This window comes from Mustelus asterias, chromosome 22, assembly GCF_964213995.1.
Source record: "Mustelus asterias chromosome 22, sMusAst1.hap1.1, whole genome shotgun sequence".
Classification (NCBI taxonomy): Eukaryota; Metazoa; Chordata; class Chondrichthyes; order Carcharhiniformes; family Triakidae; genus Mustelus; species Mustelus asterias.
This window is the reverse complement of record NC_135822.1, coordinates 71316167-71343938: the sequence shown is the minus strand read 5'-3', so window position 1 is coordinate 71343938 and position 27772 is coordinate 71316167. Positions and strand designations below refer to the sequence as shown.

At 50.9% G+C, this 27772-nt stretch overlaps 1 pseudogene across 1 annotated transcript; it reads left to right on the top strand.

Annotated features, from left to right (window-relative positions):
• Window positions 1-812: 812 nt before the first annotated feature.
• Window positions 813-26587, top strand: LOC144510177 (eukaryotic translation initiation factor 4E-binding protein 1-like; annotated as a pseudogene). Its single transcript, XR_013500583.1, has 3 exons — window positions 813-1093; window positions 23429-23602; window positions 26111-26587. The product of XR_013500583.1 is annotated as a eukaryotic translation initiation factor 4E-binding protein 1-like (transcript).
• Window positions 26588-27772: the final 1185 nt, after the last annotated feature.

Genomic DNA, 27772 nt, shown 5'->3' with positions numbered 1-27772 from the left:
AGAAATGGTTGGATAGAAGTAAGAACAGGCGAGTTTATCCAGAATGTCCTGTTTTCATTCCAGATTTCCAGCATTTTGCTTTTATCTAGCTCCAGGTTGGTGTTAAGAGCAGAATAAATGTGAGTTCAGTCTGAGGGGAAAAGGCAGAATGGCACTTGGGGCAAATTAAAATGGGGAAGAGAGTTGCTGCTGAATCCCCCCTCATGCTGACAGCAAGGGCAGGCGCTCGGCTCTTTCCGGAGGATTTCCGAAGTCGGCTTCGTTCCGTGGAGCGCCCGAAGGCCGGTGACGCAGCCTCCGAAGATGACCCAATGCTCGGTCGGAGCGCAAGCGCCCTCGGCTCATTCCGACCGGTGGCCGAAGATGAGTCGGGAGTGCTCGGGTGGGGTGGAGAGGCGCTTGTCGAAGCTGTCGCAATGGGCGGAGTGTCCAAGCGCTCGGTTGTTTCCGGAGGGGATCCGAAGATGATTCGATGGGAGTGGGGGGGGGGAGGAGATGGGATGGTGACGCGATGACGTTCTGGTCTGTGCCGGCACGTTGCCGACGATGACGCAGCGGGGGAGGGAGGGGGTGTGGATAGGACGGAGCGGCGCAGCCGGAGATCGTCGGCTATTTCCGGCGGGTTGCCGAAGCTCACTCGGGGAGGAGGGGGAAAGATGGCCGAAGATGACGTTGAGGGGGAGGGTGGAATCGGTTCGGAGCGGCTCAGTCGGAGCTCTTCGGCTATTTCCGGCGGCTGGCCGAAGCTGGGTCGGAGGGGGGAGGGGAAAAGGCTGTCGAAGATGACGCAATGGTGCGCTCGGCTGTTTCCGGACGGTTTCCGATGATGACGCGAGGCTGAGCGGATGTTGTTGTTGTTGGCGGGCGGCTGGGGCCTGTGTGTGTGTGAGTGAGTGTGAGGGTGTGTGTGAGAGTGTGTGTGAGTGAGACACAGACCCCGGGCCCCGCTCGCCGCCGCCATGTCGGGCTCGGCTCAGAAAACCGAGAGCCGCGCCATTCCCAGCCGCAGGGGGTGACCGTCCAGCGACTCGGCGCAGCTCCCGCAGGATTACAGCACCACCCCGGGGCACCCTGTTCAGCACCACCCCAGGAGGTAAGGCCCGGGGGGAGGGGGGGTCCGTCACCCCCTCCCCCCCCTCACCCCCTCCCCCCCCCCTCACTGATCCCTCCCCCCTCACTGATCCCCCCTCCCCCCTCACTGATCCCCCCTCCCCTCTCACTGATCCCCCCCTCACTGATCCCCCTCCCCCCTCACTGATCCCCCCTCACTGATCCCCCCTCCCCCCTCACTGATCCCCCCCTCCCCCCTCACTGATCCCCCCCTCCCCCCCTCACTGATCCCCCCTCACTGATCCCCCCCTCCCCCCCTCACTGATCCCCCCTCCCCCCCCCCTCACTGATCCCCCCCTCCCCCCCCTCACTGATCCCCCTCCCCCCCTTCACTGATCCCCCCCCTCACTGATCCCCCCTCCCCCCCCTCACTGATCCCCCCCCTCACTGATCCCCCCCTCCCCCCCCCTCACTGATCCCCCCCATCCCCCCCCTCACTGATCCCCCCCTCACTGATCCCCCCCTCCCCCCCTCACTGATCCCCCTCCCCCCCTCCCCTGATCCCCCTCCCCCCCTCACTGATCCCCCTCCCCCCTCACTGATCCCCCCTCCCCCCCTCACTGATCCCCCCTCCCCCCCTCACTGATCCCCCCTCCCCCCTCACTGATCCCCCTCCCCCCTCACTGATCCCCCTCCCCCCCTCACTGATCCCCCCCTCCCCCCTCACTGATCCCCCCCTCCCCCTCCCCCCTCACTGATCCCCCCCTCCCCCCCTCACTGATCCCCCCCTCCCCCTCACTGATCCCCCCCTCCCCTCACTGATCCCCCCCTCCCCCTCACTGATCCCCCCCTCCCCCCTCACTGATACTCCCCTCCCCCCTCACTGATCCCCCCCTCCCCCCCTCACTGATCCCCCACTCCCCCCTCACTGATCCCCCCCTCCCCCCTCACTGATCCCCCCCCCCCCCTCACTGATCCCCCCCTCCCCCCTCACTGATCCCCCCTCCCCCCCTCACTGATCCCCCCTCCCCCCTCACTGATCCCCCCCTCCCCCCCTCACTGATCCCTCCCTCCCCCCCTCACTGATCCCCCCCTCCCCCTCACTGATCCCCCCCTCCCCCCCTCACTGATCCCCCCTCCCCCCTCACTGATCCCCCCTCCCCCCTCACTGATCCCCCCTCCCCCCTCACTGATCCCCCCCCTCCCCCCTCACTGATCCCCCCTCCCCCCTCACTGATCCCCCCCTCCCCCCTCACTGATCCCCCCCTCCCCCCTCACTGATCCCCCCCCTCCCCCCTCACTGATCCCCCCCCTCCCCCTCACTGATCCCCCCCTCACTGATCCCCCTCACTGATCCCCCCTCCCCTCGCTGATCCCCCCTCCCCCCTCGCTGATCCCCCCTCCCCCCCTCGCTGATCCCCCCTCCCCCCTCGCTGATCCCCCCTCCCCCCCTCGCTGATCCCCCTCCCCCCTCGCTGATCCCCCCTCCCCCCTCGCTGATCCCCCCTCCCCCCCTCGCTGATCCCCCTCCCCCCCTCGCTGATCCCCCTCCCCCCTCGCTGATCCCCCCTCCCCCTCGCTGATCCCCCCTCCCCCTCGCTGATCCCCCTCCCCCCTCGCTGATCCCCCCTCCCCCCCTCGCTGATCCCCCCTCCCCCCTCGCTGATCCCCCCTCCCCCCCTCGCTGATCCCCCCTCCCCCCCTCGCTGATCCCCCCTCCCCCCCTCGCTGATCCACCCCTCGCTGATCCCCCCTCCCCCCCTTGCTGATCCCCCCTCCCCTCCCTTGCTGATCCCCCCTCCCCCCTTGCTGATCCCCCTCCCTTGCTGATCCCCCCTCCCCCCCCCCTTTGCTGATCCCCCCTCCCCCCCTTGCTGATCCCCTCTATCTCCCTCACTGATCCCCCCCTCCCCTCACTGATCCCCCCCTCCCTCCCTCACTGATCCCCCCTCCCTCCCTCACTGATCCCCCCCTCCCTCCCTCACTGATCCCCCCCTCCCTCCCTCACTGATCCCCCCCTCCCTCCCTCCCTACTGATCCTCCCCCTCCCTCCCTCCCTCACTGATCGCCCCCCTCCCTCCCTCACTGATCGCCCCCCTCCCTCCCTCACTGATCGCCCCCCTCCCTCCTCTCTGATCGCCCCCCTCCCTCCCTCTCTGATCGCCCCCTCCCTCCCTCACTGATCGCCCCCTCCCTCCCTCACTGATCCCCCCTCCCTCCCTCCCTCCCTCCCTCCCTCACTGATCCCCCCTCCCTCCTCACTGATCCCCCCTCCCTCCCTCACTGATCCCCCCTCCCTCCCTCACTGATCCCCCCTCCCTCCCTCACTGATCCCCCCTCCCTCCCTCCCTCACTGATCCCCCCTCCCTCCCTCCCTCCCTCACTGATCCCCCCTCTCCCTCCCTCACTGATCCCCCCCCTCCCTCCCTCACTGATCCCCCCCCTCCCTCCCTCACTGATCCCCCCCCTCCCTCCCTCACTGATCCCCCCCTCCCTCCCTCACTGATCCCCCCCTCCCTCCCTCCCTCACTGATCCCCCCCCTCCCTCCCTCCCTCACTGATCCCCCTCCCTCCCCCCCTCCCTCACTGATCCCCCCCTCCCTCCCCCCCTCCCTCACTGATCCCTGTGCCCACTCTTTGCCACCACTGATTGGCCTCCCCTCCCTGATTTTCCATCCCCTCCCTCCCCTTCCCTGTCGCAGGTGGCAGTTTCTTGACTTTGCTGCCACTGAGAACATGATGTAATCAGAAGTATTATTGGTGCAAATGTGAATGGTGTCTCGGGATGTCGGTTCCCTGAACCAGAGCTAATTTGCTTTGTTGGGTGGGTGAAATTGCCAAAAGTAATTGAGTTTTCAAAGCAGGACACTCACAAAATGTGTTCCCATTTTTAAATCATGCCCCAAATCCTGTCACACTGAAACCCTTGATAACTGTACTGAAAAAAAACAACTTAACAGCCAAGGGGAGTTGATCCCAAGGCAGGAAAGTGATTGTGAGAATCACATGATAACACAAGAACCACTTCACAATTGTTTAAAAATCGGAAATTAGATTGTAACCTCAAAATAACTCATTTTCTGCATACTTGCAGAAAGATTTCGATTTCCCCAATCTTGCACTGTTCTCAGGTTTCTCTGCGTTCAGATGTGATAATAAGTTCCAACCTCTGCAGATCTATGCAGTTTTAATGAGGTTGATTACTGGGAAATCTTAAAGTTAAAGTTTATTTATTGGTCACAAGTCAGGCTTACATTAACACTGCAACGAAGTTACTGTGAAATTCCCCGAGTCGCCACATTCCAGCACCTGATCGGGTCAATGCATCTAATCAGCATGTCTTTCAGACTGTGGGAGGAAACCGGAGCACCCGGAGGAAACCCACGCAGACACGGGGAGAATGTGCAAACTCCACACAGACAGTGACCCAAGCCGGGAATCGAACCCAGGCCCCTGGTGCTGTGAGGCAGCAGCGCTAACCACTGTGCCAGCATGCCGCCCCCCTTCATCCTTCCTATCAGTTGGCCAATATGTTATTATAACAATTTGATTCAAGTTGTTTTGGCATTTCAGACAACAGTCACAGATTTGACTATCATTTAAAACCCCATTGAGTTGTTTTTGTTTAAGATTAAGTTTATTTATTGGTGTCACAAGTAAGGCTTACATTAACCCTGCAATGAAGTTACTGTGAAAATCCCCTAGTCGCCACACTCCGGCGCCTGTTCGGGTTACACTGAGGGAGAATTTAGCACGGCCAATGCACCCTAACCGACACGTCTTTCGGGCTGTGGGAGGAAACCGGAGCACCCGGAGGAAACCCACGCAGACACGGGGAGAATGTGCAAACTCCACACAGACAGTGACCCAAGCCGGGAATCGAACCCGGGCCCCTGGCGCTGTGAGGCAGCAGTGCTAACCACTGTGCCGGCCAATGTGTAGATTTAAATAATTAATTGTTAGAGTTCTGCAGTAATGGTTCTGATTGGGATCTGTGCAGGGGGAGGTGGTTAAGCAGTGATGAATGCTGTCATTTTTACCATGTCTGTAAACAGCTGCTGCCAGAGCAGTGCCTGTTCCTGTGACATACACTTCATTCTGTCCGTGTTTGAGGTGATTGTTAAGCCTGTCAAAGTTGCTGTATACCCACATTATGTTTCCTTTTCAGCCTTGCTTCTCTCTCTCTCTGGACTCCCTGTAAGTGATCATCCTTTTGTGATGAACCTTTGGACCCACTCAATTGCAATCTTAACCACTGTGGCTCCTAAGTTGGGAAATTGAAGCATTCCCTCTCTCCCATCTGTGCAATGAAGAAGGTGGTGCTGGTCCCTGCGCAAGCTGCAATTTTTCTAGATATTAGTCAGCCAAGCCTTGAGCTGATCTGACTAATTCCACTCCCGACCAGCAGTGGAATGCTGGCTAACTTGTTAAACAATCCCCGCTGAGCCAGGAACAGCCGATGCCCGTTGTATCCACACACACACACCGCCCCCCCCCCCATGCTTTGGTTACCTTGGCATAAACCAAAGAGTCCGAGCGGGAATATGTTGGCTTCAGACCTTGAATGAAGCAGGCAGTTTGAAATGAGTTTCAGGGTTTTCAGTGCAGAATGATCTTGTACCCACCTATTCTCCCTGTGTCTGCCTGGGTCTCCTCCGGGTCCTCCGGTTTCGTCTCACAGTCCAAATATGTGCGGGTTAGGTTGGTTGGCCATGATAAATTACCCCTTCGTGTCAGGGGGATTAGGAGGGTAAATCTGTCAGGGGGATTAGGAGGGTAAATATGTGGGGTTACGGGGATGGGACAGTACCCAGGTGGGATTGTTGTCAGTGCAGCCTCGATGGGCCAAATGGCCTCCTCCTGCACCGTAGATTCTATGGTCGGTGATGTTTCTGCAGGCGTATGAGAACATCCTGTCGCTTTATTGCAGCACTCGCTCCACAAGCCAATGCAGTACTTTCTGAAGTGGGTCTTTGTGTTGTAATGTCAGAAAGACAGCAGCCAATTTGTACACAGTAAGTTTCCACAAAGACAAGTCTGATATGAGCCAACCGGTGAACCTCTCTTGGTGATTTCATATCGACCAGGTAACTGAGGAGAAATAGTGGCCTTGGGATCTTTTACGCACATCTGAATGGGGCAGGCAGAACCTAGGTTCCATGTCTGATCCGAAAGACAGCACCGCTGACAGTGTAGCACTCCCTTAACAATGGCACGAGAGTGCCAACCCATTCCCTGTAGTCCACAATGTTTTGACTGGGAGACAAGAATGCTGCCACTCGATCATGGCAGACACTGTCTTGTGGAATAACTACAGCAACTGAACATTTTCAAGCCTGGTAACTGCTGCCTGCATATTTCAAACAAGTGGACAAAGATGCGGGTCATTGTTGGTATTAGATACTAACGCATTCCATAAGCAAGGAATCTTCAAAGATGAGTTAAAGATCTCTGAAACGTTGAATAAGGTGAGGTCCATATTTGAGGTTGAATGAAGTACTTTGCCGCTGATGCTCTCGCTCCTCTCATCTTTAGCTTCCCCCTGTCCTTGGCCTGCTGTTTGTCGAGGATAAGATTGGCACTTTGTGCAACTTGGAAGGGAGTTTGGCAATGTGTCTTGTAAGTGTGTGTGTGTGTGTTTGTGGCTAGGCACCTCCAGACACAGAGAGAACATCTTCCGATCTGTGTCACAAGAAGCTGAAAGTAATATCCCTCCGTCACGCTGCAGGGAAATGTATTGCACCACATCCTGTGGCTGGGAGCAGCTTTCAAAATCACCACACTGATCGAGGTTTGACTTGCATTATTTAACCCGGGGGAGGTGAGATGTGGAAACACAGAGAATTATTACTATCTGCAATGCGTGCAGAGTACCTGAAAGGGTGGCGGAACAGATTAAGCAGGAACTTTCAAGAGAGAATTGGAGAAATACTTCAAGAAAGGTTTTGCAGGGCTCTTTGGGTGGCACAGTGGTCAGCACTGCTGCCTCACCAGAGACCTGGGTTCGATTCCTGGCTTGGGTCACTGTCTGTGTGGAGTTTTCACGTTCTCCCTGTGTCTGTGTGGGTTTCCTCCGGGCGCTCCGGTTTCCTCCCACACTCCAAAGATGTGTGGGTTAAGTTGATTGGCCATGCTAAATTGCCCCTTAGTGTCAGGCGGTGTGTACATCAGAGGGATTAGCGGGGTAAATGTGTGGGGTTACGGGGTTAGGATCTAAGTGGCATTGTTGTTGGTGCAGACTCGATGGGCCGAATGGCCTCCTTCTGCACTGTGGGGTTTCTGTGAATCGATGGAATGGTCTTTGCGCTGTGAGGGGAGGCGATGACCTAGTGGTATTATTGCGAGACTATTAATCCAGAAACTCAGCTAATGTTCTGGGGACCAGGTTCGAATCCTGTCATGGCAGATGGTGGAATTTGAATTCAACAAAAACTATCTGGAATTAAGAATCTACTGATGACCATGAAACCATTGTTGATTGTCGGGAAAACCGATCTGGTTCACTAATGTCCTTTGGGGAAGGAAATCTGCCGCCCTTGCCAAGTCTGGCCTACATGTGACTCCAGAGCCACAGCAACGTGGTTGACTCTCAACTGCCTTCCAAGGGCAACTAGGGATGGGCAATAAATGCTGGACCAGCCGGTGACGCCCATGTCCCAGGAATGAATTTTTAGAGTGCAGTGAACTGAATTGCTCTTTGAAGAGGCCAGCAGTGGCATCCTGTGCCAAGCGGCTTCCTTCTGAACCTCCATGTATTTATTGGCTAATATTTGCAAACACTTAGAACATAGAACATAGAACATTACAGCACAGAACAGGCCCTTCGGCCCACGATGTTGTGCCGACCTTCATCTGAAACCAAGATCAAGCTATCCCACTCCCTACCATCCTGGTGTGCTCCATGTGCCTATCCAATAACCGCTTAAATGTTCCTAAAGTGTCTGACTCCACTATCACTGCAGGCAGTCCATTCCACACCCCAACCACTCTCTGCGTGAAGAACCTACCTCTGATATCCTTCCTATATCTCCCACCATGAACCCTATAGTTATGCCCCCTTGTAATAGCTCCATCCACCCGAGGAAATAGTCTTTGAACGTTCACTCGATCTATCCCCTTCATCATTTTATAAACCTCTATTAAGTCTCCCCTCAATCTCCTCCGCTCCAGAGAGAACAGCCCCAGCTCCCTCAACCTTTCCTCATAAGACCGACACTCCAAACCAGGCAGCATCCTGGTAAATCTCCTCTGCACTCTTTCCAGCGCTTCCACATCCTTCTTATAGTGAGGTGACCAGAACTGCACGCAATATTCCAAATGCGGTCTCACCAAGGTCCTGTACAGTTGCAGCATAACCCCACGGCTCTTAAACTCCAACCCCCTGTTAATAAAAGCTAACACACTATATGCCTTCTTCACAGCTCTATCCACTTGAGTGGCAACCTTTAGAGATCTGTGGATATGGACCCCAAGATCTCTCTGTTCCTCCACAGTCTTCAGAACCCTACCTTTGACCCTGTAATCCACATTTAAATTTGTCCTACCAAAATGAATCACCTCACATTTATCAGGGTTAAACTCCATTTGCCATTTTTCAGCCCAGCTTTGCATCCTATCTATGTCTCTTTGCAGCCTACAACAGCCCTCCACCTCATCCACTACTCCACCAATCTTGGTGTCATCAGCAAATTTACTGATCCACCCTTCAGCCCCCTCCTCTAAGTCATTAATAAAAATCACAAAGAGCAGAGGACCAAGCACCGATCCCTGCGGCACTCCGCTAGCAACCTGCCTCCAGTCCGAAAATTTTCCATCCACCACCACCCTCTGTCTTCGATCAGATAGCCAGTTACCTATCCAATCGGCCAACTTTCCCTCTATCCCACACCTCCTTACTTTCATCATAAGCCGACCATGGGGGACCTTATCAAACGCCTTACTAAAATCCATGTATATGACATCAGCCGCCCTACCTTCATCAACACACTTGAAAGGCTGTTATGTAATTAGCTGGCTGGGAGCAGGGTTCCCAGCGGAGCTGATGATGCAGCTTGTTTGCAGGTTACAGTACTGTCACTTGTGGCACATCGGAGACTCCGTACGTTCTTGGAGATAAGAACATAAGAACTAGGAGTAGGAGTAGGCCATCTGGCCCCTCGGGCCTGCTCCGCCATTCACTAAGATCATGGCTGATCTTTCCATGGACTCAGCTCCACTTACCCGCCCGCTCACCATAACCCTTAATTCCTTTACTGTTCAAAAACTTATCTATCCTTGCCTTAAAAACATTCAATGAGGTAGCCTCAACTGGTTCACTGGGCAGGGAATTCCACAGATTCACAATCCTTTGGGCGAAGAAGTTCCTCCTCAACTCAGTCCTAAATCTGCTTCCTCTTATTTTGAGGCCATGCCCTCCAGTTCTAGTTTCACCCACCAGTGGAAACAACTTCCCTGTTTCTATCTTATCTATTCCCTTCATAATCTTATATGTTTCTATAATATCTCCCCTCATTCTTCTGAATTCCAATAAGTATAGCCCCAGTCTGTGTCGGTGATGGGATTGTGACCATCCTGGAACAGAATACAGTAAAGTTGTTCAGTTGGGGAGACTGCTTCAGTCTCCATATGGTGCTGTGGCTGTGACATTGGGACTAACATGGGGTGAGTCCCGCCATGGCAATTGAACTCAACAAATGCAGCAGTTTGAGAGCTCACACATCTTCTAAACTGAGCATGATGGCTGGCCGAGTTTTTGAAAAGCTCTCAACAGCTTAGAATCATAGAATCCCGACAGTGCAGAAGGAGGCCATTTGGCCCTTCGAATCTGCACCGACCGCAAGCCCTATTCCCGTAGCCCCACATATTTACCCTGCTAATCCCCTGACACTCGGGTCAATTTATCATGACCAATCCACCTGACCTGCACATCTTTGGACTGTGGGAGGAAAGCGGAGCACCCGGAGGAAACCCACACAGACACGGGGAGAACATGCAAACTCCACACAGACAGTGACCCGAGGCTGAATTGAACCTGAGTCCCTGGCGCTGTGAGGCAGCAGTGCCTGCCACCGTGCCACCCCACAGGCTGAATGTTTCCCTTGAGGGAAGCCAATGTGACTGCACTTCCACCACGTATTTGACCAATAATGGCCTCTGCCGAGCTTTTTCATATTCATGGGCTGTGGGCGTTGTTGGCTAGGCCAGCATTTATCACCCATCTCTAATTCCCCTTGAGAAGGTGGTGGTGAGCTGCCTTCTTCAACCGCTGCAGTCCGTGTGGTGCAGGTACACCTACAATGCTGTTAGGGAGGGAGTTTCAGGAGTCTGACGCAGCAGTTGTTGTCAGGATAACGAGCACGGTAATGTGGTGTTGTCATTTCCCTGGGAAAATACACTTGGTCAAAAGAAAACAGCGGGGGTACTCTACAGTGCTAAAAATAGCTTTTGTCTCCCTGTGGAAAAGTACGCTGTCCGCATTAGGCACATACATGGGTGCAGTGATATGATTGAGGGCACAGATCTGGCCATTCAGCAAGGCATTGCTCAATAAGGCAGTCTTTGACCATTGAGTAATGCTCCAACATGTGAACAACAGCCTTATAAAGTTGCTGTAGTTATAGACTGTAGACCAGTGGTCAGCAATTGTGTGCATCCCTCTTCTTCCCGGTACGCCAGTGTACAGTTTAGAGATTGCTTCCTCACATTTGTTCCTGTTAATATCCAACTACAGATTGTTCATCTGCCTTTGTGGTATATATGGTATTTACGTAGTTCATACAGGAGAACCTCTGCACTATCTTGTTTGAATGGAGGTATCACAGGCCGTGTTAGGTGAACTCTCTGCAATGCATTTTTCACACCTGTGTGTCGTGTAGACACTGCTTCGTGCAGTTATCTCGCCAGCCAGCTCTCCAATATCTTGCCAGCATGACTTGTCTTCACCTGTCAGTCCAGAAAACATGCTTTCATACAGTGCCTTTCCTGACCGCAGCTCGTTCCAAAGCACTCCCTAACCTACCGGTGAAGCAGTTTTCAGTGTGGTCACTGTTAAAATAGAGGAAACGTGACACAACAAAGACCAACGTGATAATGACCAGAGAATCTTCATTGGTTGAAGGATGAATATTGTGAGAAAAGGTACTCTTCTTCCACTGGGAGAAAGATACAAAAGTCTGAGATCACGTACCAGCCGACTCAAGAACAGCTTCTTCCCTGCTGCCGTCAGACTTTTGAATGGACTTACCTCGCATTAAGTTGATCTTTCTCCACACCCTAGCTATGACTAATACGACATTCTGCACTCTCTCGTTTCCTTCTCTATGAACGGTATGCTTTGTCTGTATAGTGCGCAAGAAACAATACTTTTCACTGTATTAATACATGTGACAATAAATCAAATCAACATCAAACCTTCTTTGAGACAGCTCAATCTTTCGTCTTGGGCTGGCTGGGCTTCAGACTAATATCTCATCGAAAAGACAGCATCTCCAATAGTGCAGCACGGGAGAGTTCACCCAGAACGTGTGCTCAAGTACCTGGAGTGGGTCTTCCACAAGCTTGTGACTCGGAAGTGGCTCACTTTTCGAGAGCCAAACGAAAAGTGGCAGAGCACGAAGAAAAGGGGACATGTCTTCTCTGTGTCCGACCCCAAAAACCTAAGCGCAAGAGGCTGTACGACGATCAACCCTGTGTTGTATATGATGCCAAATAGAACCTTCCTTCGTCCTCAATGTTATTTGGTCCACAACGAGGTAAGTCCAACCATTCCATGGTGATAAGACCTAAAGGAAGGCAGAGTTCAGGCTGTTCATTCTTTCTGATTCCCATTTCTCTCAATTGGAGATGATTGGATTTTGGGCCATATCCAGACCATTTTTAAGCAGGGGTGACTTGAGGATGGGTCTAGGGTCTCCCAAAAAACCCTGAGCAAGGGCTGAACAGGAGACTCACAGACGGGAGTCAAGAGAAAAGGAAATCTGACACATTATTCAAGTCTTTGTTTCGTTTGCCAACTATTGCTCAGATGAGAGCACGCCGTTCCTTGCTGTCGGAGAGATGCAGTGGCTCTGATGAAGAGGCAGAGTGTTGGATATAGAAAGATGTACACTTATGTCACACCTTACACCACCTCAGGATCTCCCAAAGCCAGTTCAATTGTTTTGAAGTATTGTCATGTGTATCCAATGTGAACTTACATGAAGTCTGCAGCAAAGTACCAGGCCATTCGGTTCTTCTGCTCCATGCTAGTGATTCCGCTCCACCATGATGCTTGATGATTTGATTTATTATTGTCACGTGTTGGCATACAGTGAAAAATATTGTTTCTTGCGCGCTATACAAACAGAACATAGCGTTCATAGAGAAGGAAAGGAGAGAGTGCAGAATACAGTGTCACAGTCATAGCTAGGGTGTAGAGAAAGATCAACTTAATGCAAGGCAAGTTCATTCAAAAATCTGATGGCAGCAGGGAAGAAGCTGTTCTTGAGTCGGTTGGTGCGTGTCCTCAGACTTTTGTATCTTTTTCCTGATAGAAGAAGGTGGAAGAGAGAATGTCCGGGGTGCGTGGGGTCCTTGATTATGCTGGCTGCTTTGCCGAGGCAGCGGGAAGTGTAGACAGAGTCAATGGATGGGAGGCTGGTTTGTGTGATGGACTGGGCTTCGTTCACGACCTTTTGTAGTTCCTTGCGGTCTTGGTCAGAGCAGGAGCCATACCAAGCTGTGATACAACTAGAAAGAATGCCTATTTCATCTCACCCTATCAACATAACCTTTCTCCTTCAGGCATAATGTAGCTTCTCATTAAATGTATCTACGCTATTTACCTCAGCTACTCCCTGAGACAGTGAGTGCCACCTTCTCACGCTCTCTGGGTAAATAAATTCCTCCTGAATTCCCCATGGATTTTGTTTAATCACAACTTTGCAATGATGACCTTTTGGACTCGCCCATAAACGGAAACATCCTCTCTACTTCTCCGCAATCCAGCCCCTGCATCGTTTGAAAGGTTTTTTTAAAAAAAGGTAATTCAGACAAAGCTGACCAGTCACCAGCATAAATTTGGATGAATTCAGGAAAACTTTATCCAGTTTTACTAAGGCGGCACAGTGGTGGTTAGCACTACTGCCTCACAGCGCCAGGGACTCGGGTTCAGTTCCAGCCTCGGGCCACTGTCTGTGTGGAGTTTGCACATTCTCCCCGTGTCTGTGTGGTTTTCCTCCGGGTGCTCCGGTTTCCTCCCACAGTCCAACCAAAAATGTGCGGGTTAGGTGGATTGGCCATGATAAATTGCCCCTTAGTGTCAGGGGGACTAGCTGGGGTAAGTGCATGAAGTTATGGGGATAGGGCCTGGGTGGGATTGCGGTCGGTGCAGACTTGATGGGTCGAATGGCCTCCTTCTGCACTGTAGGATTCTATGATTCAGTGCAGTTTGATTGAGTTGTTTGTTGAGGTGACAGAGAGGGTTGACGAGCAAGATAAAGTAACCTGTTGTTTATTTGTTTGTGGTGTGCATGGTCTTCTGAAAGATAATCTGTAAAATGGTATATACCAGGCTTGTCAGTAAAGTTGAAACCCTTGGAGTAAAAGCGACAATGGCAGCATGATGCAACGTTGGCCAAGTGACAGGAAACGAGAGTAAAAATGAGCGGTTGTCACTTGGACTGAAGGAAGATATTGGGTAGGGTTTCTGAGGGTTCAGTATTCGGATAACTGCTTTTCTTGTTCACCGTGTGAACCATCTAAACTTGGGCCAGGTGTGGCACATTTTCAGAATTTGCAGATGCCACAAAGCTGAGAATTATGATGAGCTGTGAGGAGGATAATGAGACGTTTCAGGAGGACATAGGCAAGTGGAATGGATGGACACTTGGCGATGACATTCAGTGTAGAGAAGTGTGAAGAGATGGATCAGCTAGAAGTTGGTGCCCAATTCTGGGAACCACACTTGAGGAAGGATGTTGATGCACCAGGGACACAGAGAGGGCAGAAAGGATTTACGCCAATGATTCCAGGGATGAGGGACCTCAGTTTGTGGCGAAATCCTGGATTCAGTATTGGAGAAGCTGGCACTGTTCCCCTCAGAGGGGCAACTTGAGAAAACTGCTCAGAATCATTCCGGTCTGGACATGTATGTTTTTGTTAAGTATTTTCCAGGAGGTGGTGTGATGATTCAGCCACGCTGCCAAGGTCAATTATTCTGTGTCACCATTTTACAATCTCTGTGAAAATCACAATGTCATGAGAGATGGTAAAATGATTAAACCGAATAATTGATCTTGGCAGTGAGGCTGAATCATCACACCACCACCTGGAACACACTTAACAAGAACACACATGCCACGGTGCTCAAGATTGTGCTTAAGTATCAAGGTTCACATTATCCCTCAAGGTTGTTTGATGGACAATTCGCACAGAGTTCACATCCTTCCTCAACTCGGTGTTGGTCGGGCTCCATCTTGTTGCCATTTGGATCTCTGTGATAATTGGCTGTTTTCTCAGGCACACACTGGCTTTGCTGACACACCTCACCCAGAATGGCTGTGGCCTGTTGCTTGTGAATAGATGTGTTGGAAATGAGGCTTAGAATTGAGATTCAGGTTGACCCTTGCACTTTTCCGTAGATGGAGAAGTCTCGGTCTGTTTCCAGTTCTGGTTAACGGCACTGAAATATTTCACACTGTGCCCTGTGCTACACGTTACAGAGTCGGCTGAGAGGCAGAACCGACTGAATGAGTAAACAAGGAAGCTCACAACAGAGCAATGAGAGCTTTTGCATTTGTGACAAGAACAAAAACAACTCACGACCACTCTTGCATCCTGCACTTGTCAAAGAATCTTCCCATTCAAACTGCCAGTGCGGCACGATGGCACAGTGGTTAGCGCTGCTGCCTCATAGCGCCAGGGACCCGGGTTCAATTCCGGTCTCGGGTCACTGTCTGTGTGGAGTTTGCACATTCTCCCCGTGTCTGTGTGGGTTTCCTCAGGGTGCTCCGGTTTCCTCCCACACTCCTAAAATGTGCGGATTAGGTTTATTGGCCATGCTAAATTGACCCTAGTGTCAGGGGGATTAGCAGGGTAAATATGTGGGGTTACGGGATTAGGGCCTGGGTGAGATTGTGGTCGGTGCAGACTTGATGGGCTGAATGGTCTCCTGTACTGTCGGGATTCTATGATTCTATACAAGACCAACTATCACTTGACGGCGGGTTCATGTAAAAAATGTGAACTTTGGTATACTCCAATGAAACATTCGGCAGGATTTTTTATTGGGACCCCCAATGTCATGGTCAGATGGGGGTCTTGACAGAACCCTTTTAGGGCGCAGTCACCCAGCAGTGATTTTTTTTTTGTTACCTGAATTGGTCAAATTGTGGCCAAGGGGGCTCTGATGAAGGATGGTGCGTGGCCTGTCAAAGCTGGGGGGGTCTGTAGAAAGCCCTGGAGCACAGGTGGAGCTGCAACTTGCCGGTTCAGCTGCGTGAGCACCTCCATCTTTACACTTACTCCCAGCAACTAGAACAGAGCTGAAATAAACATGACCACAGCTACCTGACCACCGTGTGACCATAAGACATAGGAGCAGAATTAGACCACTGGGCCCATCGAGTCTGCTCCGCCATTCAGTCTTGGCTGATTTTTTTTTCTCATCCCCATTCTCCTGCCTTTTCCCCATAACCCCTGATCCCCTTATTAATCAAGAACCTATCTATCTCTATCTTAAAGACACTCAATGACCTGGCCTCCACAGCCGTCTGCGGCAAAGAGTTCCACGGATTCACCACTCTCCGGTTGAAGAAATTCCTCCTCATCTCTGTTTTAAAGGATCGTCCCTTTAGCCTGAGGTTGTGCCTTCTGGTTCTAGTTTTTCCTACTAGTGGAAACATCTTCTCCACGTCCACTCTATCCAGGCCTCGCAGTATTCTGTAAGTTTCAATAAGATCCCCCCTCATCCTTCTAAACTCCAACGAGTACAGACCCAGAATCCTCAACCGTTCCTCATACAACAAACTCTTCATCCCTGGGATCATTGTTGTGAACCTTCTCTGGTCCCTTCGCAAGGCCAGCACATCCTTCCTTGGATATGGGGCCCAAAACTGCTCACAATACTCCAAATGTGCGTCTCCATTGGACAGCCCGCAGGTACAGCTGTGGTCATGGAGTCAAACCCTGTTGTCAGGAGGCTGTTTCCAAGCAGCTACGGGGTGCTCCGAATGCCGGTCAGCCTCGGGTGATTGACCTTTCAATTACATTAAACTAGGGAGCCATTCTATCCTCGATACCCGCCAAAAGGTCCTGCTACCTGCCTGCTCCTGTCCTCGCCCCCATATTAGGGCAAAGGTCCTGCCCGGTGTCTCAAGAAGCAGACGCTGCTTACGTTGCAAAATGCTGCTTGTATTTTCAAAAAGAGAGACTTCTTCTGCATCTTAAGTCAAGTCAGTTATTAACCAAGCTTTTTGGCTGAGAACCAGTGAAGGCGATGGAAATGTTCCTGCAAGTCGGTTTACTGCTGATCGTTGTGATGTTGTGGCAGTTTCACACCCGCCCATCACCCGTACCCATTTCATCACAGATTGGTTTTGCATCTCGACAAATGTCATTTCGTAATCCTGCATCTCTTTGGTTCCCAAGGCACCCAACACCATTTTCAACAGGGCCTATGATAAGACTTAACTCTTCATCCTGTGCAGCTCCAAGTTACAGTCCAACCCTGGGTGGAGATGAGAACAGCTAAGTCCATGATCTCAGTCATTACATTTGTTTGTCTCTGCACAGATGGATGCCTGACCTAAATAATTTTCAGCAGCGATTTCAACAGAATCCATGGTATTTTCATAGAATCCCTGCAGCGTAGAATGAGGCCATTCAGCCCATCGAGCCTGCACCGACAACAATCCCACCCAGGCCCTATCCCCGTAACCCCACATATTTACCCTGCTAATCCCCCTGTCACTAAGGGGCAACTTAGCATGGCCAATCCACCTAACCAGCATCTTTGGACTGTGGGAGGAAACCGGAGCACCCGGAGGAAACCCACGCAGACACGGGGAGAACGTGCAGACTCCACACAGACAGTGACCGAAGGCCAGAATTGAACCCGGGACCCTGGCGCTGTGAGGCAGCAGTGCTAGCCACTGTGCTGTAATTTTTTAAGGAACGGTTGACCTTATTGGAACAGTAATGTCACACAGCCATAACCACAGTGATTGGAAACACGAATGCGCACATGTATGCACACGCATCACATTACATGGACCTAAATCATCCCTCCTCTCCATTCTGTTGGGTGCACCTTGTTGAGTTTAACACATATTAAAAGCAACATCTTTATCTGTACTATTTCAGAGAGCACAGTATACGGGAGAGTGCCTGGGGTATTTAACCACAGACAAAATGTTAAAGATGGGATATTTCATCCTCTGTACAGACGCTTAATCACTTATTGGTTTGTGATTCCTCCATGGCATTCTTTGATCACATTGTATGGCCTTTCTTTTGTCAGAGGCAGCCATTCGAGGTCAGTATCCTCCAAATGTTGATACCCCACGGTAAGCATTCCCTTTGTGAGTGACCTCATTGCATTCTGGCCACATATTGACCCAAATTGATATGGGTGAAGTGGGGCAGACTCTTCCTGGAGAATAAATGTGACCAGGATCTACAACCGCCCAGTATGGACATCATGGAAAAGGGAGGCTGCTGCTCAGTTTGCAGTGAAAGCTCTTTTGGAGTATGTCTCATTAACTTTGGGGTGACAGACTCGTAGTTCAGGGAAATATTTCTGCATTTCCCAGGTGTTGTTAAGTGATGTCTTTGAATATTATCTTCAAGCGGATCATGTTTCTGGGTAACCTTGAGTTCCTGTTTGTTGGTTCAACATTGGTTTGATCGGGTGCCCAGTTTTCAAATAGCTCTTGACTCCCAGCCACCGGATCTTAATCAGCATTATGGAACAGAACTCGTCGGCTCAGCGGCCACAGAGGCTGCAAGTGGATTGATCGAAGTCAAATACCTTTCCTCACTGATGTGAGTCAGTCACTGTCCCATATCCCAACATGGTCCAAAATCCTCAGAACAGAATGGCAAGGGATTGGGTTCATTGCATACAGTCATCTGTGTTGATGACCGAATTGGTTGTAAAGTTCTCCATTCCCTCCCGTCACCCCTGTCTCCTACTGGCCAAGCACTCCACCTGCCACCCTACAGTTTACCCCCATACCCAGCATTTAGATTCGCGGAGAGATACCTCAGCGAAAACAATGGGCAAAGTGGAAGAACCTACAGTCCTGCTACGGAGGGCATTAGCTACGAGAAGAGGTTGGAGAAACTTGGTTTGTTCTCACTGGAACGACAAAGGTTGAGAGGCAACCTGATAGAAGTCTCCAAGATTATGAGGGGCATGGACAGAGTGGATAGTCAGAAACTTTTTCCCAGGGTGGAAGAGTCAATTACTAGGGGGGGCACAGGTTAACGGTGCGAGGGGCAAGGTTTAAAGGAGACGTACGAGGCAGGTTTTTTACACAGAGGGTGCCTTGAACTCGCTGCCGGGGGAGGTAATGGAAGCGGATACAATAGTGACTTTTAAGAGGCGTCTTGATGAATACATGAATAGGATGGGAATAGAGGGATATGGTCCCTGGAAGGATGGGGGGTTTTAGTTCAGATGGGCAGCATGGTTGGTGCAGGCTTGGAGGGCCGAAGGGCCTGTTCCTGTGCTGTAATTTTCTTTGTTCTGGACAGTATTGCACAGATATTCATTTTGCATCTTCCTGATTACCAGGGACAGTGATCAAAGGAAAATGCCTCACAGGAGAAAACACCTCCCCTCACGCTTTACATAATATTTCTTGTTTATGACATTTATCTTCCATCCTTGAGCCTAAAGTCTTGCTGTATCACACGACAGATCAGCAGTGCTTGAGTTAACCATTCATTACCCATCAGCGGACTCCCAGATGCCAGATAACAGAAATTGTTTCGTTGCAAAAAAAGGCTTGATCATGTAACATTACAATAGGCAGAATATTGCTTTGTACATTTTACTGAGCGTGTGTGTGGTGTTTGTACATTGATTGAGACTTTGGAAGCAGATGGGTGTGTGAGAAAGAGAAACCACGTTGGTGCTTGTGAACAACTGCAGAATTAAATTGTCTGCGTGACAGCAAGAGCTGGACATTTCAGCTTGGACCGCTGAGTGGCAAGGGTCATTAATGGCACAAGAACAAAGAACAGTGCAGCACAGGAACAGGCCCTTTGGCCTTCCAAGCCTGCGCCGATCATGTTGTCCTATCGAGACTAACCACTTATATCCCTTGATTCCCCTTCTGTTCATGTGTCTACCCTGATAACTCTTAAATGTCGCTAACATGTCTGCCTCAACCACCTCACTTGGCAGTGCATTCCAGGCCCCCACCACCTTCTGTTTAAAAAAACTTCCCCCGCACATCTCCACTGAACCTTTCGCCCCTTATCTTGAAATTGTGCCCCCTTGTAATTGTCATTTCTGCCCTGGGAAAAAGCTTCCAACTGTTCACCCTATCCATACCCCTCATAATTTTATAAACTTCGATCAGGTTGCCCCTCAGTCTCCTTCTTTCCAGGGAGAACAATCCCAGTTTATTCAATCTCTCCTCATAGCTAATACCCTCCATACCAGGCAACATCCTGGTAAACCTTTTCTGTGCTCTCCCCAAAGCCTCCACATCCTTCTGGTAGTGTGGTGACCAGAATTGGACATTGTCCAATTGCACACCAGACAATGACCATCTCCAACCAGAGAGAGTCTAACCAGTTCCTCTTCTTCAAATCTCCCACCATCAAAACACCAGGGCCCCTATTGACCAGAAAGGTAACTGGATCAACCTCATTAATTCTGCGGCTACCAGAGCAGGTCAGAGGCGAGGAATCCTGCAGTGAGTAACTCACCTCCTGACTCCCCAAAGCCTGTCCACCATCTACAAGACACAAATCAGGTGTGTGATGCAATACTCCCCATTTGCCCGGATAAGTGCAGTTCCAACAACACTCGAGAAGCTCGACACCATCCAGGACAAAGCAACCCGCATATTGGTGCCCCATCCACCACCTTCAACATCCACTCTCTCCACTACCAATGTACAGTGGCAGCAGTGTGCACAATGCACTAGGTGAACTGCACCAACTCACTGAAGTTCTATCAACAGACTTGCTACCTCAGGGACAAGGGCAGCAGGGGCATGTAAACACGTTGACCTGCAACTTTTCCTTCCAAGTCACACACCATCCTGACCTGGGCAGAATCTCATTGGGGTCTCACCTGCTGACTGGAGAGGCATCAAGAGATCAGTGTTGCCTCTTTTCAATTAGGCAGTCTTGAGAATACCAATTGGCCTTTCCCTGAACCTGGACTCTGGGGATGGAAGTCTTTCCTACCCAGAGCTGTCAGCCAACCAGCGGCCAGCAGTTCTTGTGCTCAGCAGCGCCTCGGGCAGGTAGTGGCTGTTGCAGGAAATGCACCAACACTTGCTGGAGCCCCAGGATCATGTAGCAACTCCGGTCACAGCTAAGGTGGGGAGGGGTCACTGGGTGAGGCTGTAGAGGGTCAGCAGTCAGGGCAGGGGGTGCATCTCAGTGTGACCAAACCCCGCTACCCCTTTCCCAATGCCCAGTCTCTCAATCAGAGACTTTGATCAAGGCTCCCCTTGCCAATGGAGGTGATGTGGACTGCACAGTTTCAAAGCAGTGATGGCAGGAAGAGACCCTTCAGTGGCCATTCTTTGGCAACTTCACGGCTCCATTTGGTGGGTCACCTGGAAAATATCCCACCTAATTATAGTATCCCTACCGTGCAGAAGGAGGCCATTCAGCCCGTTGAATCAGCACTGACAACAATCCCACTCAGGCCCTATCCCCATAACCCCACATATCTACCCCGCTAATCCCCCGAACCTGCAGATCTTGGGACACTAAGGGATGATTTAGCATAGCCAGTCCACCTAACCTGCACACCTTTGGAGTGTGGGAGGGAACCGGAGCACCCGGAGGAAACCCACGCAGACACGAGGAGAATGTGTGAACCCCACGCACACAGTCACCTGAGGTTGGAATTGAACCCGGGTCCCTGGCGCTGTGAGGCAGCAGTGCTGACCACCTTGTCGCACACAGGCCCTTCTTGTCGCACACAGGCCCTTCCTGCCTCCAAGTTTGCCACCAGCGAGAGCAGAAGATTCCTCCCCATAAGCCTGTTCCTTTTTCATCGCTGGGTCAAAACCCTAACAGCACAGTGGGTGCACCTATACCACATGGACTGCAGCCATTCGAGAAAGTGGCTCATCCACCACCTGCTCAAGGGGCAATTAGGGATGGGCAATAAATGCTGGTCTTAGCCAGCAACACTCACGCACGCCCCATGAATTAAAAAAAACACTTTGCATCTTCAGCTGATAACACTGACTATGGCTGGGAAAGGAAGCAGATGTCTGTGCGAGAATGCATGCTGGGCTTGGTGAGAAACTTCAAAACAAAACTTTTCCTGTGTCTTCATTGCAAACAGGATGCCTGATTTGTGTTTGAAGGATTGTATTCACCAGACCTGCTTTTCAAATGTCTGACTATTGATTCCATGACATAGTTCCCTCTTATGTGTGTCTGCTGAAACTGGTCACCATCTGCAGGGTAAGGTTCCCATGGGAGTCGGGCACTCAAACAAAGTTCGCCAAAATTGAAAGACTTAAAAGTTTATTATTATCACAAGTAGGCTTGCATTAACGCTGCAATGAAGTTACTGTGAAAAGCCCCTAATCACCACACTCCGGCACCTGTACATAAGAACTAGGAGCAGGAGTAGGCCATCTGGCCCATCGAGCCTGCTCCGCCATTCAATAAGATCATGGCTGATCTTTTCGTGGACTCAGCTCCACTTACCCGCCCACTCACCATAACCCTTAATTCCTTTACTGTTCAAAAATTTATCTATCCTTGCCTTAAAAACATTCAACGAGGTAGCCTCAACTGCTTCACTGGGCAGGGAGTTCCACAGGTTCACAACCCTTTGGGTGAAGACGTTCCTCCTCAACTCAGTCCTAAATCTGCTCCCCCTTATTTTGAGGCCATGCCCCCTAGTTCTAGTTTCACCCGCCAGTGGAAACAACCTCCTACTTATCTATTCCCTTCATAATCTTATATGTTTCTACAAGATCTCCCCTCATTCTTCTAATTCCAATGAGTATAGTCCCAGTTTTCTCGATCTCTCCTCATAAGCCAACCCTCTCAATCTGGAATCAACCTAGTGAATCTCCTCTGCACCCCCTCCAGTGCCAGTATATCCTTTCTCAAGTAAGGAGACCAAAACTGTACACAGTACTCCAGGTGAGGCCTCACCAGCCCCTTATACAGCTGCAACATTACCTCGCTGTTTTTAAACTCCATCCCTCTAGCAATGAAGGACAAAATTCCATTTGCCTTCTTAATTACCTGCTGCACCTGCAAACCAACTCCTTGTGATTCATGGGTACACTGAGGTTTCGGCTACTCTGAGGGAGAATTTAGCATGACCATTGCACCTAACCAGCACGTCTTTCAGACAGTGGGAGGGGAACTGGAGCACCCGGAGGAAACCCACGCAGACACGGGGAGAACGTGCAAACTCCGCACAGACAGTGGCCCAAGCCGGGAATGGAACCTGGGTCCCTGGCGCTGTGAGGCAGCAGCGCTAACCAACTGTGCCACCGTGATGACGTGAGAGTAGGAAATGGAAAGCAAATATAGGCAATGTTGAGAGGGAGTTGGCCACAAGATCAGAAAGAGCTTGAGAATCATAGAATCCCTACGGTGCAGAAGTAGACCATTCAGCCCATCGTGTCTGCACCTACCACAATCCCACCCAAGCCCTATCCCCACAAGCCCATGCATTTACCCTGCTAATCCCCCTGACACTATGAACCAATTTAGCATGGCCAATCCACCTAACCAGCACATCTTTGGATTGGATTGAGATGCTAATTGAAAGTAGCATTTGAAATGCTGAGTCTCGGAGAGAACGTGTTGAAGGCAATCAGTCCTTTCTCGAAAATGCCGGGTGTTTAGTGAACTGATGAATATTCTCTCGTGCTCAGTCTGTCATGGCAGCAAGGTAGAAGGTGTTGCCACACAGACTTCATGGCCTGGATTCATGGCTGATTAAAGACATCATTGTGCAATCCGATCGATGACAGCATCTGCTGGGTTCCAACTTGCAGCACCCTGGTTTATTGTGGATAAAAATAGTTTCAAACACCGAGTGTCCTCTTCTCACGGTAGCACAGCCTGACTGAACGTTGACCCAAGTCTGTAGCACCTGCACCCGCCTTCATGAAGAGCGTTCACTCCCTCTAGTTCTGATCACCGCATTGCTTTTATGTTGCAGGCACCCGCATTATTTATGACCGCAAATTCCTCATGGAATGCCGCAATTCCCCAGTTGCCAGGACACCTCCACGTGATCTTCCAAATATCCCGGGTGTCACAAGTCCGAACACAGCAGAGAAGGTGAAGCCAGCAACAAATCACGTGAACAGCCATGAGGAGAAGGCAGCAGGCGGTAAGTAGTGGGAGCCAGTGTGTTGGTAGGGTTTCAGTGAAGGACTCATTGCCTACGGTAAGGGAGTTAGCTTGTGTTATCCACTTAACACCAGCACTATCAATGTAGATTTAGTTCATCCAAACTTAATGGCACGGCGGCACAGTGGTTCGCACTGCTGTCTCACAGCGGCAGGGACCTGGGTTCGATTCCCGGCTTGGGTCACTGTCTGTCGGGCTCTGCACACTCATAGAATAGAAACCCTACAGTGCAGAAAGAGGCCATTTGGCCCATCGAGTCTGCACCGACCACAATCCCACCCAGACCCCTACATATTAACGCGCTAATCCCTCAAACCTACACATCTCAGTACACTAAGGGGCAATTTTAGCATGGCCAATCAACCTAACCCGCACATCTTTGGACTGTGGGAGGAAACCGGAGCACCGGGAGGAAACCCACGCAGACACGAGGAGAATGTGCAAACTCCACACAGACATTGACCCAAGCCAGGAATCGAACCCAGGTCCCTGGAGCTGTGAAGCAGCAGTGCTAACCACTGTGCTACCGTGCTGCCCTCTCTACACTCTCCCTGTGTCTGCATGGGTTTCCTCCGGGTGCTCCGGTTTCCTCCCACACTCCAAAAATGTGTGGGTTAGGTTGATTGGCCAATGCAAATTGCCCCTTAGTGTCAGTGGGTAAAAGGGCATGAAGTTACGTGGATAGGGTCTGGGTGGATCATTGTTTGCGCAGCCGTGATGGGCCGAATGGCCTCCTCCTGCACTGTAGGAATTCTGTGATTGGCCATGCTCGATTCTCCGTCCGTGTAACAGAACAGGCGCCGGAATGTGTAACTTCTTTGCAATGTTAATGTAAGCCTACTTGTGACACTAATAAACAGATTTTAAAAGCTTTTGAGCTGTGTCTTCATCAGCTTTCCCTCGGGTCAAGGAAGATGTCCTGCACCGGGTATTCATTTTGCCCAACAGACCAATTCTCGACCCCGCAGATCTTTGGGATGTCTCGTGAGGCAGTGGAATCGGGAGTGCAGGATTCGCTTCCTTCTACCTCCTTTGCCGTCTGCTGCACTGCCTCTTCATTAAGGCTTTGTGATTCAAAGTGTGATGGAGCTCGATGGACAAGTTACCAATATTTTGAATGATGAGCAAAAGGCTCCTCCCAGCCGTTAGTGTCAATGCAATTACAGCTCAAGGAGAGCTTCGGAGTGTTGTTGAAGCATTCCCTTTGTCCTCCCCCGGCACGTTGGCCATTCGGGAGTTGAGAAAACAGGACTTGGGCGGCACAGTAGCACAGTGGTTAGCACTGCTGCTTCACAGCTCCAGGGACCTGGGTTCGATTCCCGGCTTGGGTCACTGTCTGTGTGGAGTTTGCACATTCTCCTCGTGTCTGCGTGGGTTTCCTCCGGGTGCTCCAGTTTCCTACCACAGTCCAAAGATGTGCCGGTTAGGTTGATTGGCCATTCTAAAATTGCCCCTTAGTGTCCTGAGATGCGTAGGTTAGAAGGATTAGTGGGTAAAATATGTAGGGATATGGGGGTCGGGCCTGGGTGGGATTGTGGTCGGTGCAGACTCGATGGGCCAAATGGCCTCTTTCTGTACTGTAGGGATTCTATGACTTTGGTGGGGGAGATGCTGATCAGAAACAGTGTCCAGTCCAAAGCTTTGCAGGAGTTTTGTCAGAATTCTAGTGGAGCTGGCTCCCAGAACACGCTAGAGTTTGACACCAACAGAGAAAATGCTGGAAAATCTTAGCACGTCTGGCAGCATCTGTAAGGAGAGAAAAAAAAGCTGACGTTTTGAGTCCAGACGACCCTTTGTCAAAATTCTAACAAAGAGTCATCTGGACTCGAAACATCAGCTCTTTTCTCTCCTTACAGATGCTGCCAGACCTGCTGAGATTTTCCAGCATTTTCTCTTTTGGTTTCAGATTCCAGCATCCGCAGTAATTTGCTTTTATCCAGTGGTCATCAGCAGAGACTGATGGTCATCCTGTAAAATCTATGCTTGTGAGAAACATGGGATCAGATCGTGCTGAGCTGTCTTGTTCCTGATCCAATAGGCTACTGTACTTTGTTTCCCCCAGCATGTTATGAGGTGATGGAAGTTTGTCAGGGCGAATCTGTCCTGAGTCGATGGGGTGGGGAGATACGATTCCTGGTTTGGGCGACTGTGCGGACTCTGCACTTTCTCCCCGTGTCTGGGTGGGTTTCCTCCGGGTGCTCCGGTTTCCCCTCTCAGTCCGAAAGACGTACTGGTTAGGGTGCATTGGCCGTGCTAAATTCTCCCTCAGTGTACCCGAACAGGCGCCGGAGTGTGGCGACTCGGGGATTTTCACAGTAACTTCACTGCAGTGTTAATGTAAGCCTACTAATGAACAAACTTTAGTGATGAGGGGTAAAGCACAGGGGAGGGTCAGGAATGCAAGCGTCATCTTGATTGTTGCTCCAACCTTGCAGTAAGGAAGTGGTCACTGAAAGCCGCTCTTGTTTTGTTTCCCCCCCCCCGACAGGAGATGACGCCCAATTTGAGATGGACATTTAAAGTCACGCCTCATGGTTTCCAGTGAATGGGAACTTGGACCCTGGACCGTCTTCAGCCAGGCTTGTCGGTCAGCCCAGCTGTTCGCGAAACCACCAGCTCTACTTAAAACTAAAAAGAATATGCAAACATTGCCTGCCACTGACGGGAGTCCACCCACTTCTACCTGGCCACAGACGACACATTGTGCAAATGCTGTGAATTGTCCCAAGTGCCGCCTGGGACAGCATTCACTGTTCCGATTTGGTGACGGGCATTGTCAAGAGAGGGGGCCACTCTCGGATTCTTCATCTGTTTAATCTGGGTTTCAAAATTTGTACACCTTTGGTAATCAAGGCTAAAGGCTAACTTTTCGGAGATGTAATTCTTGGTGGGGAGGGAGGGAAAGAGAGAGGGAGAAAGAGAGAGAACCAACAAAAAAAAATAAAGCAAAATGAAGTAATCTGAAGTTGTCATGCCTGGTCTCATACAGTTCGCAATTTTACCAGAATACCTCCTCATTCAGGGTGCATTAATCAAATACATTTGCAGCACATAACTCTGGCCCATTGTACACACACGATGTGACACCACGCTAATCGAGACAAATAGGACTGATTGGAGTTAAAACTGGCTCTCCCGCCCCTGTTGTAATGACTTAATGATCCTCTTGCTACCTAGTGACCTCTCAACCCATCTCTGAGATTAGCTTCTCAGTGTTGGCATAATCTGATTAAACTCTGGTGCACTTGAATAATCCTGCCAAGGCTGGCATTTGTCGCCTGAATTCTATCGCCCTGCCCTGCCATGGAATTGGAGCGGGCAAGGGGCGGACAACGGAAATGTCCGTGGACCTCAGGAGGGATTTTCCGGTCTTGTTTGAGCAGGGCAGTAAAACCCCGCCCTGTTTTTCCTGCCTTGGTGTTCTTCCCTCCCGGAGAGAGCGAGAGAAACCGGACGGAGGGCTTACAGGATCTCTGGGCTGATGGGCAGACTGACAATAATGCTCCTTCCATTGCTACCTTTGTGCAAGTTCAGAGGCTGGCCTGTTCTTATCATGGGAGGGTGGGGGAGGATGTATGGGCTCCCACGCCCCACAGAATGAGGTCAGGCCACCCAAACCAACTGGGCTCCAGCGTTCTGCTGGATGTCACCCCAGGATTCAGAGGTGACCTGTCGTCGCCCGGACTGCCTGGGAATGCCCAAGCCTTCAGACTCGGTACGAATGCTGCCACAAGGTAGAAGATTGCTCCGGTTAACTGAACCATCTTTGTGTGATTTATTAGTTGGAGATATCCCACCCGAGCTCCATTCTGAAATATTTTGTTTGTTACTGTTGACTGCAGTACAACTTAGTGTGTTGGGCCAGTGCATGTCCAGGCTGCATTGAAGTTTATTAGTGGCACAAGTAGGCTTACATTAACACTGCAATGAAGTTACTGTGAAGATCCGCTAGTCGCCACAGTCCGGCACCTGCTCGGGCACACTGAGGGAGAATTTAGCACAGCCAATCCATCTAACCGGCACATCTTTCGGACTGTGGGAGGAAACCGGAGCACCCGAAGGAAACACACGCAGACACGGCGAGAATGTGCAAACTCCACCCAAACAGTCACCCAAGCCGGGTCCCTGACACTGTGAGGCAGCAGTGCTA